This window comes from Belonocnema kinseyi, chromosome 5 (assembly GCF_010883055.1).
Source record: "Belonocnema kinseyi isolate 2016_QV_RU_SX_M_011 chromosome 5, B_treatae_v1, whole genome shotgun sequence".
NCBI lineage: Eukaryota > Metazoa > Arthropoda > Insecta > Hymenoptera > Cynipidae > Belonocnema > Belonocnema kinseyi.
Window position 1 is genome coordinate 340,532 of NC_046661.1, and position 13,066 is coordinate 353,597.

The window sequence follows — 13,066 nt, forward strand, 5'->3', positions numbered from 1 at the left end:
ATAATTATTCAGATCAGATATTATATTTAAAAAATGATTACCATTTTTCTTAATGAAAAACATTTCCGTTATTAGTCTTTTTAATTCGTTAGGTTCATTGCGTAAGTCAATGACATTTTCCTAATTAATTAGATATCCAGTTTTGACCTGGTGTTTAGCCATGACTTTATGGTTTTTTGGATTTTGTCTAAAGTTATCACGATGTTCCTTGATTCTCGTAGAGAATAATCTACCAGTTTGTCCAACGTAATACTTTTCACAATTCAAACATTGAATTTTGTATACAACATCAATAAGTTGGAAATTGTCCAAAAATCTTTGCCTAGTTTCATAAATTTATCTAATTTTGAATGAATTCGAAAAATTGTTGCGATATGTCATTAAGAATTCTTTTAATTTCAAAAGATAACTTTCCATGGAAGGGCCTAGGAACTAAAAGTTTCAAAACGAATTTTCTAACTATATTGGCATTTGTTTGCTTAGAAAGAGAATCGTTAATTGTTTTAATTTTGTTATTAATATGTATTTGAATAAATGGCGTCGGATAATTATTTAAATACAGAGTTTTTTAAAAGAAATTTAATATTTGACTTGTGCAATGATTCATGAGATAATTCAAGAGCTGTATCAATAAGATTTGCAACTATGGAAATTTTATGTTGTATTGGATGGTTAGATAAAAAATTTAGATATCTACCAGAATAATTATCTTTACGATACCAATCTGTAATGATATTACCTGAATCAGTCTTTACAACTTTAACATTGAAGAAAGGAATGGAGTTATTACTTTCAATCTCATGTGTGAAATTAAGTCTAGGATGATAAGCATTAAATCGGTTTATGACATAAAGTAGTTTATATTTTTGTATGATAAAAAACGTGTCGTCAACATATCTATAATATGCGTGTATACAGATTAAAATTTTTCCCGCGTCACCTGCGATTATCGATACACGACCGCGCGCAACCCAGTTATATGTCATCGTTTCCTACTCTCTTTATACGGACATAAACCTGTCATAGTATCGAAGTGACTGTGGTTTCAGATCTTATGTTTGTAATTAAATATCAACAATAAGTTCAAAAAATGAGAATTTTTATTTATCCGGTTACTGTAACACATACTAAAATCGTAATATAGCACACTATTGAAATATGAATAACCAGTCATAAATAAAAAAATTACACTGCATTATCGGGTACAGTAATCTACGTGGTAGTAAGGGGTTGATTTTTAACGCTATGGGTTTTAGCCCAATTATCGTTGTGCGTATTTTTGACAAGCCCAAAAATCAGAGACTCTATTCCAGCTGTAAAATTTTAAAAAAGATTATTTTTTGACAAAGTATCTACGTGGTAGGGAGAGGTTAATTATTGACGTTAAGGGTGGAGCCCAAAAATCGCAGCTTGTATTTTCGAGGAGCCCAAAAATCAGAGACTCTATTGCAATTGTAAGATTGTAAAAAAATTTATTTTTTGACAAAGTCGTACCTACGTGGCAGAGAGTGGTTCGTTTTTAACGTTAAGGGTTGGAGCCCAAAAATCGTAGCTGGTATTTTCAAGGAGCCCAAAAATCAGAGACTCTATTGACATTGTAAAATTCTAAAAAAAAGTTATTTTTTGACAAAGTTATATCTACGTGGCAGAGAGGGGTTCATTTTTGACGTTAAGAGTTGGAGCACAAAAATCGCAGCAGGTATTTTCGAGGAGCCCAAAAATCAGAGACTCGATTGACATTGTAAAATTCTTTAAAAAAAATTACTTTTTGACAAAATCGTATGTTCGTGGTAAAGAGGGGTGGATTTTTGACGTTCAGGGTTTGTTTGGGGAAATTTTTTTTGCGGAATTCAAGAGCCCAAAATTCTGGTGGAATTGAATTTGTATTATTTAGTGATTTTATGAAGCACAAGTGCTGGGTTAATGTAAGCTGGCACCTCCACAAGAAAATTGATTTTTTGAAAAAAGTAAACGAGCCCAAAAATTTAAATTGACGCCGAAAAAAAGCCCAAAATTCTGAGCTATGAAGAATCCCCAAATTCGATTGTGAAGGTGCCTGCTTAATGGACCTGGAAAAACTTCTTAGTGTACCGGTGCGGTGTGTTCTGGGAGATACTCGCATAATGAGGTACATATAGCTTATTTGGTACGTCAGCTTTCGTCGTAAAAAATGATGTACTTTCAAAGATAGCTTATCAGACTTGTGCATATAGCAAGGCGGTGTTCGATATTTACACCAATCGGTAGCATGATAAAAAGTGAAGGTAAACATCGATCACGAAAGCAAGCCTTCTTGCATTTCTCGCTTCGAAGTTTTTGATAAAAAAAAATGAATCTTCTGGTTATCGATCGTGGCTTTCATTTTTCAGAGTTTTGTGGTTACATATTTACATTGTGTTAATGTTTGACTTTTGTGAAAATACATTGAGTTCCATCTTTTAAACGCGTTGGCATTTCATTTTCCCTGAAAATTATTTGTTTAAGGGCATGTGATACTTAGAAAATTGTCGATTTTACCAGTTTTAGGTTCCCCCGGCTTTTTTTCTAGAATAATAAATATTTCGTCTTAAAAATTTGGGAAATGACAGCGAACTTGCTAACAGACGTACCCATACACTTTTTTTGTAGGTTAATTCAAAAAAGTTTTAATTTAGCAAAATGTGATTCATTTGCATAGCGCTTAGGAAATAGTATCGATTTTTTCAGTGTTAGATTCCCCCGGCTTTTTTCCTAGGATAAGAAATATTTTGCCTTCAAAATTTGGGAAATGATAGCAAACATGCTAACGAACGTCCCCGCACACGTTTTGTGTGCTCGTTTATCAAAAAATGTTTGATATTGCTAACAACGTGCGTGTATATTTCGAGGCTATGTGTGATACAATTCACCCGAGCGTTACTTCCAAACTACACAATATTTTTGGCCGAAAACTTTGGACTTACAAATAAACATAATAACTAAGCTCCCGGAACTAACCTTGTTTGCAGCCAATCAAAAAAGTTTATTTCATAAATAATTTCCCGATTATCGGAAAGGCAGTGATGAAAAACGACGTAACCTCAAAATAATGCATATGCATAACATTTTTATTTAGCGCCTGGAAACCTTATCTATGCGGACTAAATTGAGTAAACGTTTAAAGACGTATTATTTTTTTCACTCTCATGTTAATTATTGTATCATATGGTTGTCAGATGCCAGATTGTGAAAAAGAAAATCAACAAGAGCTAAAAAGTCGTTTAAACGTATTCCTAAAGAACATTCGAGAGCTAAAACAAGTCATCCAAGTGCGAACCGATTTACAAACTCTAACAAGGAAATTTAAAAGTGTGAATCTTGGAGATAACAAGCAGTGAAGATTTTCTTCCAACAAAGAAGCTGACAGATCTATAATTTAACAAGGGTATAAAATGGAATATTTGGGTGGACGCTTCAACTAGCAGGCCACTCGATTTCACCCCTTCTTCCAATCCACCTTTGAGGGAACTGAGTATCCAAATATGCTCGAACCTCCCCACCGTAATGAGCCGCTGCTCCGTCCTGTTGGAACCAAATATTTTGAAAATTATCGCTTGTAATTTCCCTTATTCCTGATACAATTTGGTTTCTGAGAAGCTCTTCATATGCACGGGAATTGCGATTACCATCGATGAAGAAAGGGCCTATCAATGTATCATTTAAGATAGCGGCCCAAACATTAATCTTTTGTGGTTATTGTGTGTGACTCTCCAACATCCAATCAGGATTTGTGTCTGACCAATATCTACAATTTTTCCTGTTAACTTCACCTTTTAAAGTGAAAGTAGATTCATCTGAAAATACTGTATTGTACAAGAAAAAAGGATCTCTATCAATTCTGTCCATCATAATTTCACAAAATTCAACCCGACGATCAGGATCGTCTTCATTGAGCTCTTGTACCAGATGAACTTTGTAAGAATGGAAATTAATGCTTTTTAAAACATTTCGCACTGTCTCAGGAGCAACGTCATGCTCATCACTAGCTCGACGTAAGCTAAGCTGTGGGTTTTCAACAAATGCTTGGGCTATGTCCACCTGCATCTCCTCAGTTCCTGCAAATTTTGGCCGACCAGTTCTCTGAAGGTCCTTGATAGATCCATGATTCATAAAGCGCCTTACAGTTCTTTAAATTGTTGATTTTGAGACAGGATTTAACCCTTCTCCATTATGAAAAGCGCGATTAAAAAGCAAACGAACTTGATCATAAGATTGAACTCGATCTCCCCAACCATGCATCATTAATACAGATACCCTCTCTCGTTAAAAAAGTTTAGCCTGCGCCATAATCATCTTTTAGTGAAAGATAGTAAGCACGTACTCGTAATATGTAAATTTAGTTTCGATTCGTAATATCCGTATGGAAAAACGGTATAGGACTGTATAACTCTTCGGGGAGGAACAGAACTCTCACCAGAACACCTGGAACTTTTAATGAAAAATTTCCGTATGATTTTACAATATTCAGAACTCTGTAACCAAGATCAATACAGAGCTCACCAATGACTTTCTCGTTGAAATTTACTTCAGGAATTACACTGACATCTTGGAAAACTTTGTTAATTTCAAATAACCTCTAACTGACCTTGACCGTTACAATTGACCTATGACTTGGGTACGTACATGAACGTAGAATTTTCCGCTCTATCGATGGCAGATGTAAAAAAGGGGGTTTCCATTAAAAAAAACAGTTGACCTTCAAAAAGCCATGAAGGTCAACTTCAAGGTCAAAATGAAGGTCACCATTGAATTCCTCGTTGAAATTTACTTCAGGAATGACCTTCACTTTTTTGAAAAATATTTTACTTGAGGAAATATCCAACCGTCCCGGGACGTTTTAGACACCCTGTATACACATATGATCATTTTTTGACGGATTACTCGAATGATGCTGCTGGTTTGAAGGAAAGCTGACAGCACTGTAGAATATTTTATAAAAAGGGCTAAGTAGTAAAATCCATAGTTGGATAGAAAGTGAGCCCTAAATAGTCCCTTATTAATGCCAAGAAGAGAAATAACAAATTTATATTTTGTCCCTTTGTTCTTCGTGGCTCTTTTTAAAATTTTAAAGGTAGGGCAATGGTTCGAAGGGATATCTCGAGCCGGAAATAAGCCGTAAATTCCTGTGAAAAGTGAAATTCGATATAATCATTTTTTGAACGATTCCTCTAATGGTGCTGCTAGTTTGAACTAAAGCTGGGAGCACTGTGGCATATTTGATAAGAAGGGTTAAGTAGTAAAATCCATAGTTAAATAGAAAGCGAGCCCTAAATAGTCCCTTATTAATTCTGGGAAGAGAATTAAAAAATGTATATTTTGTTCCTTTGCCCTTCGTGGCCCTTTTTAATTTTAAAGGTAAGGCAGTGGTTTGAAGGGATGTCTCGAGCCGGAAATGAGCCGGAAATTCCTGTGAAAAGTGGAATTTGATATAACTATTTTTTGACCGATTCCTCGAATGGTGCTGCTGGCTTGAAGTAAAGTTAGCAACACGGTTGCATATTTTATACAAAGAGTTAAAAAGTAAAATCCATAGTTGGATAGAAAGTGAGCCCTAAATAGGCCCTTATTAATGTTAGGAAAAAAATCGAATATTAAGTTTTTGGTCCTTTGCCCTTCGCGGCCCTTTTTTAATTTTGAAGGTATTACAGTAGTTTAAAGGGATATCTCAAGCCGGAAATGAGTCGGAAATTCCTCTAAAAAGGGCAATTTGATATAATCATTTTTGACCGATTCCTTGAGTGGTATACGGAAATGGACGTTAAATAGGATTTTTAATTTAGATTCTAATCTCATTTAAATTTCTTACATTTTGATACAGATTTAAATTGTTTTCAGCTAAATTAATTTTCAATCCAATAACAATATTATAAAAAGTATTTAGAATAAAATAGAATTCACTTAAAAGCAAGCAGGTTCGATACATTATTTAGCAGAATCGTTAGCGATAAAATTTTTTTATAGTAAATTATGAAATACTTTTTTATCCCATATAATACAACAAAAAATCGAATTTGGACATCTATGTTAAAAATAACAAAAAACAGATTAATTTTTTACCCATAAAATTAATTCTCTACAAAAACGATTATCTACAAAAAACGATTATTTCGCTATAAAAAAAAATCGATGTTCAAAGGATTAATTTTTAACCAATAAGATTCCCTCACAACAAAATGATATCCTTGGTAGATAACTAGGATATCTCAGCAGGATATAGGATATCTTGAAAAATCTCCCGGGATATTTTTGGCATATTCCAAGGATATCGAGATTTCCGCCCCGTATGACATCCACTCAATGTCCTGCGTGGGATATACACAATTTTGGCAATGGAATCCAATATTTCTGAAATGCATATTTATTCAAATATGTAGAATGCCTGGAACCATTAAGCTTTACAAACATCCGTTTGAAAAAAAAAACATTTTGTAAAAATCTCGAATATTCGGTTTCTTTCGAAATCCCATCTCAGTATAATTAGCAAGTAATTATTAATGCTCATCATTTTCATAACCAATAACAGCCTACTTACAATAAAAGATAATTCACTCCCTAAAAAGTTAAAGGTTGGCTGTTATTGACCCTGTAAAATCTAAATTGCACAGTTTAGAAATCTATTAATATATGTTTTTATGATAAAAAAAACAATTAAACTAATATGTACCGCGTTGGTTTGTATAATACAAATGACAATTGATTATAATTTGGCACGAATATTCGAGAAATTGTTGATTTGTGTTAAAGTGTCACTTATTACTGCGAGACAGTTTTCACACACTAACAGCCATGATGGAATTTACCCGACAAAGACGTTAGAGCGAACTTCACTATTATTGCACTTTATAAAATTGTACTTTGTATCAAATCTCCGGAAAATACCTAATATTGTTAAATTATTTCTTATTTTATTGATACGATTGAATATAAATATTATTGGAAGTAGATATATTTAAATTTCCAGTAATATACTAAATTATAGAATTGGGATATCTTGGGAACATCCTTGGCATATAAATTTGGGACATTAATCGGATATCCTGAGAATATTCTGAGATATCCTTGGGACATTCCAGGGATATCGCAATTTCCGCCCAGTAGGATATCATTTGCGATATCCCGCCGATATCTCATGCTGCGAGGGTTAATGTTTTACAAAAAAGACGAATTTTCAACCAATTACTTGATTTTTAAACTATGAGGGAACAGTTTTTTAAAATTTTTTGTTGAAAATATTCAACAATTTAGTTGAATTTTTTTTCTGTCATGACTGAAAATTGTTTCTTGCTTAAAAACTCATCTCTTTGGGTATAAACTTGATTTTCTTACTGAACATGAACACAATAAAAATGTATCCCTTTTGGTTGAAAATTCAACTCAACAATTTTGCAGATATTTTTCGTTTTTCTTTGTTCGTTCTAGAGCTTCGCAAAGTTGTGCGCAGATTTTTTTAAATTAAAGGTTAAAATATCTACAAATTTAATTTGGTAGTTGTGAATTATCTTCTGTTCAAGCTCCTTTGTCGAGGACTCAATTATTTTGTTGAAAATCTGTCTTTTTTGTCAGCATTTGACTACTTGGTTAAATGTTAAATTAATTGAGTAAAAATGGATATTTTTTGTACTAAAGATTCATTAATTATTTAAAAATTTAATTCTTTTGTTGAAAATTCTTTCTTTCTTTAGTTGAAAATTAATCTTTTTTGTTGAACATTCCTCTAATTGTTTTAAGATTAAACGACCTTTTAAAAATGAATTTTTTTGGTTGAAAATTCATTATTTTAGTTAAAAATTTATCTCTGGTTAAAAATTTTCTTGAAATGCATTTTCTGGTTTAATTCAGCTGTTATTGTTTTAAAGTAATCATATTTTTTAGTTTTTGGTTGGTTAATATTTTTAAATAAAAATTAAACTTATTCATTTTCAGTGTAAACGGCTTTGTTAAAAATTCGGCTTTTTAATGAAAGATTTGCATTTACAACCAAATACTTTTACTTTTAACCAATTACTTGAATTTTCAACCTACAAATATGAATTTTGAACTGAATGGTAAAATTTTCAAACAAAAAAGATTAATCTTTAACAAAAAAGAGTTGCATTCAAAAAAAAATCTCAATGAAAACGTAGTGGTTAACATCTTAAAAAAAAAAATTTCAACAAAATATTCAAATTTTCAGAGTTCAATTTTCGAACAAATGTGTAAATTTTCAACAAAGTAGTTGAATTTTTAACCGGCAAATATGGATTTTCGATAGAAAATATAATATTTGATATTTCAACGAATGCAGATGCTGCCAAGAGATGCACTGTAAAAATAAGGAAACGAATTTTCAATCATAAAGATTAATTTTCCATAAGAGATTTGAATTTAAACCAAAAGTAGAAAAGTTACTTTTTCACACCAAAAATTAATTTATTTCCGAAAAAAAAGAATTTTCAAAAAAATAGTACATTTTTTAACCAAAGACATGCGTTTTCCACTAAAACTATGAATTTTTTACCTAGAAAAAGGATTTTTCAACAAATAAGGAATTGTCAGTTAGAAAATAAAAAAATTTGTCCCAATCCTTAAACTCTTAAGTTAAAGGACTATTTTTCTGTAAAACAGTTATAACACCCTTCCCCTCCATCTACCTTCATAAGCCACATTTTTCACAACACCTCCCCACATGATAAGTTTCAAGAATTTATTTGTTTAAAATGTTATTTTTAATAAATAATTCCATTACCCTCAATGTAATTTGAAATAGAATAATTATTAGTTTAATTTAAAAAAAATATTTATGTTCTTCATAAACTTTAATGTCAAAAGTCCAGGGGACAGTGGGAGACTAACTATGCCCGAGATTCGACAATACATTTTTATGACATTGAACGCATGAACTAATATTGGGGAGACTTGACCCAGATTTTCAAGGGGAGAGTCTACCAAGTCACAACAAGCTTATTACATGTGTTTTTCTACCTATAAGAAAATTGATTATTAAAATGCGTGTGCAAAAATTTGGCTAAATTGATTGATAAAAATTGTGGTTTAAAAATGTAAAGTTCATTATTTAAAGAATATGATTATCATCAACGTGAATTACAACTTTGTAATAAATGCTATTCATCAATATTAGGTGTAAATTAATTTTTAATAAAAAAGCTCATTTGGAATCAAATAGTTCAATTTAATTTTCTATCAAAAAATATTAAATTTGTTAAAATCCTATTATATAAGATTAATTACAGTTTCAGGTACAGAACTCATCCCTTGGTGCCTTCTATTATTTTATACTAATATTTTGTAACATCCCACCCCTTCCTCACATTACTCCTTTCCCCACTGAATGAGTCACGCCTACCCCGAATGGGAAATGGCTTAACGGTATAATACATCACTTATTTTGATATTAACAATTAATACGGCAAAGTTTTGAGACAATATTTATCCTATAGTTATTTTAAATAGTTTGCCAATTTTGAAAACGAACCAAAAGTTTTAACATTCACGATGATTCAGAAATATGTTATATTTTGAAGTAGATTTGGAATATCCCGAAGAACTCCATGATTTGCACACAAGCCTATTATTATGTCCAGAGCATTTGTGTACCCCCTTGATCCAGCCGAACAACATTCCAATGTCAACAATGGAACTCTGAAAAAACAACATAATTTTCTTTTCATTAAAAAAAATTTTTTTTCAGTCGAAAAAACGAGTATATTTACTTACAAAATAAATAGATTATAATTATATATAATTAAAAGTTTGTCATAAAGAAAACCGCAGGATTTCGCCGGTAGCGGGTGCTTATCTGAAAAAAATTGCACCCGATCCCAGCGAAATCGCGGTAAGATTTCAGCCATAACCACGTCTCGAGACCGTGAAATAGGTGCTTACAGTCTGTGACGAAATCAATACGAAGATCCAGCAAAAGACTCGTGCACCCTGAGGACACGGTGCGACCCAAGGAAGACCGCCTTCTGCATTTTTCCCGCAAGTGTTTTAGCATATTATTCACACGCAGGGATGCTTTTCAGGCTACTAACCAGTGAAAGCTTGGCACCTCCAAGAACACCGATGATAAGGACGATTAGTTTAACAGAATATTCCAGTTACAATCGTCGCAACTCCCTTATAAGGTCTCTATACCTCTCTTTCTTTTTATTCTCCTTGGTTATGATGTTTTTGTCAGCTGGTGCCGAAAATTCGATAACGAACATGGTTCTCTTCTCAAAGTCAAGAAGAACCATGTCAGACCTCGAGTGTGCAATAGAAACAATTGTCTAGAATATAAAGAGATGGTAATAAAGCACTCTCAGGGTCGCTTTGTGCCTTTGGTTGTAGGTTGTTCCCGCATGAGTTCGACAACTAGATAGTATGTGTGCTAGGACTCGGGGTGTACATGGCACGCCCTGCAGCTATCATCGGGAATGTCTTGGCTCAAAATGTGGCGACGGTATGTTAAGGTGGAAATGACACCGTACCAGATTTCAATCCGGGCGATTTAAGGAAAGTAAACGTTAGCTGACACGACATTGACTGATCCTCCACATTTCTGTGGAAGATGCCGTGCATTCTCACATCGATGAGCTGTTCACGAAAGTTTTTCTCTTGTGCTTTCTCAATGCGGGCTTTCAGAAGTGAGTGCTCGAGATAGATAAGATTTGATGCATTTTTCTCACCCCTAATACTGAATTTAGGTCCGAGCATTTCATCAGCCTTCTCTGCTGCTTTCTACAAACGTTCCTTTGCCCACTTCTTCGTGCTTCCTGATCATTTTAAGAAGAGGGTCTCTTCCATTTGCTACTCTATGTGCTGTACCCAGAATAATCCTATTGTTGACATTCCAGATTCAATATTCCGCGACCACCTTTATGGCGTGAGATGTAGAGTCGCGGAACTGAAGACTTTAGATGTATGATTTTGTTCATGTGCATAACCTTTTGTGTCTCGATATTAAGGGATCTGAGCTCGTTCTTCGTCCATGGTACCAGTCCAAATGAATAAGAGTACTACCGGGACGGCAAGCATGTTAATTGCAGATAATTATCGGATGAGACGTTTGTATCTGCTTCGGAGAGTATCCTTTATTGATGTCACATCCTGAATTCGGCTCTGTGGCACACCCAGGTATATATAAGTCTCTCCAGCGCAAAGGTGTCGTATAGCGTCGTATAGCGTCGTCGGAATGGCGAAGTGCTAGAGATAGTGGCAATAATTTAAGGCAAAAGAGGAGTGGGCTCATGGTGGCGCCCTTAAAGACACCTCTCTGAAAGTTAACCTTGTTAGTTGTCACACGATTTTTTCCAGATAAGATAGTAAATCTGGTTTTCCAAAGCGGCATCAATCTCTCTATCTATATCACGATTTGCGGATGAACTTTTAAGGTTTCCAAAAGAAAGATGATAAGTCTATGGGAGGTCGAATCAAAAGCTTTGCGGTAATCAATCCAGGTCATCCACAGGTCACGCTGTTAGTATGCTTGCCACACAGGTTCAATTGCCTGAACAATCCTATCATTCAGGATAACTGTTAATATCTTATACAGTGTGTGCATACAAGTGATTGGCCTGTAATACTTCGGGTCAGCTAAGTTGCCTATTTTCGGCAGGAGTACTGTCCGCCTTCCACAAACCACTCCGGAATTGGTTGGCCGAACATGGCTGTAAAACGTGCAAAAATGATTTTACGGAAAATTCACCTTATACAATAATTGAGGGGTCATTTAGGGCTCTAGAAATATGATAATGAAAAATTTAAAAAAAATTGTTTAAACGATTTTTGTTTAAACAATTCTAGGAAAAATGAATTAAACAATTTTCTTCCTTTACCTTATGTAAGGCTCACTTGGAGCTCCATAAATATGATATTTAAATTGAACAATAAATTTTTTAAACAACTATCGTTTAAACAAATTTGCAAAAAAAATATTTTCTTAGGTCCCGGAAGCTGGAATTACAACATTGTCATATTGATGTGGGCACTATGCCATAATTTAGTGCTTATTTAGTGCTAATTTATGCTGCAGAAAAAAAATTTTGTGCCCGGTAATTTTGGCCAAAAACATGTACTTGAAGTTACGAACGTTCATTTGAACGAAATTAAAAAAAATTATTTTTCAATTTTTTTCTGCCTAAATCAATTAGAACGGCAAGAAAAAATATTCTGTCGGAAAGAATTGTCGAATAAAAATTTGTTTAAGGGGTTACCTACCCTTACACATCACCCATTATTTAAACCTGCCTAATGCAAGTTTGATTGTCGATATTTGAAAATATAAAGACGTCAAAAATTCTCTTTTTTTTAATTCAATAATTATAGAGTGGTTGAGAAAATTCGGCAAGACCCCTAAAAACCACCCTTAACATATCTGCACCTAAAATGTTAAAAATGACCATTTTCATTATCGATATTTGAAGATATAAAAACGTCAAAAATTCTCTTTTTTTGTCTCGCTAATTATAGAGGGAGTGAGAAAGTTCGACAAGACACCTAAAAACCACCCTTAATATATCCGCGCCTAAAATGTTAAAAATAACAATTTTGATTGTCGATATTTGAAAATATAAAAACGTCAAAAATTCTCTTTTTTTGTCTCGCCAATTATAGAGGGAGTGAGAAAGTTCGGCAAGACTCCTAAAAACCACCCTTAATAAATCTGCACCTAAAATGTTAAAAATGACAATTTTGATTGTCAATATTTGAAAATATAAAAACGTCAAAAATTCTCTTTTTTCACATCAATAATTATAGAGTGGGTGAGAAAGTTCGGCAAGGACTCCTAAAAACCACCCTTAATATATCTGCACCTAAAATTTTAAAAATGACAAATTTGATTGTCGATATTTAAAAATATAAAAACGTCAAAAATTTTCTTTCGTTCATATGAGCGTTCGTAACTTCAAATACATAAAATTTGCCTGAAGGAAAATCTGAGGGACAATGAAAGTAAAATGTAATTTTAAAGATAAAATTACATTATACTATCATCCAGAATCAAATATAGTTTATAATTAAATAGTTGTTAACATTTCTGTTGCAATTCATTGTCGAAAAGAACAAC

General features: G+C 33.2%; 1 protein-coding gene across 3 annotated transcripts in view; it reads right to left on the reverse strand.

Moving 5' to 3' along the window:
* Window positions 1–13,066, reverse strand: part of LOC117172546 (amphoterin-induced protein 2) — a 156,865-nt gene that overhangs the window by 135,857 nt on the left and 7,942 nt on the right. Inside the window, exons 1-2 of one of the 3 annotated variants that reach the window (XM_033360593.1) lie at window positions 9,901–10,023; window positions 9,491–9,657 (exon numbers count right to left, since the gene is read on the reverse strand). The exons of 1 other annotated variant lie outside the window; for it this stretch is intronic. The gene's annotated coding sequence lies outside the window, so the exon portion shown is untranslated. Of the gene's footprint in view, window positions 1–9,490; window positions 9,658–9,900; window positions 10,024–13,066 lie in introns of those variants that run through there. One more of the 3 variants, XM_033360591.1, reaches the window with a different exon arrangement.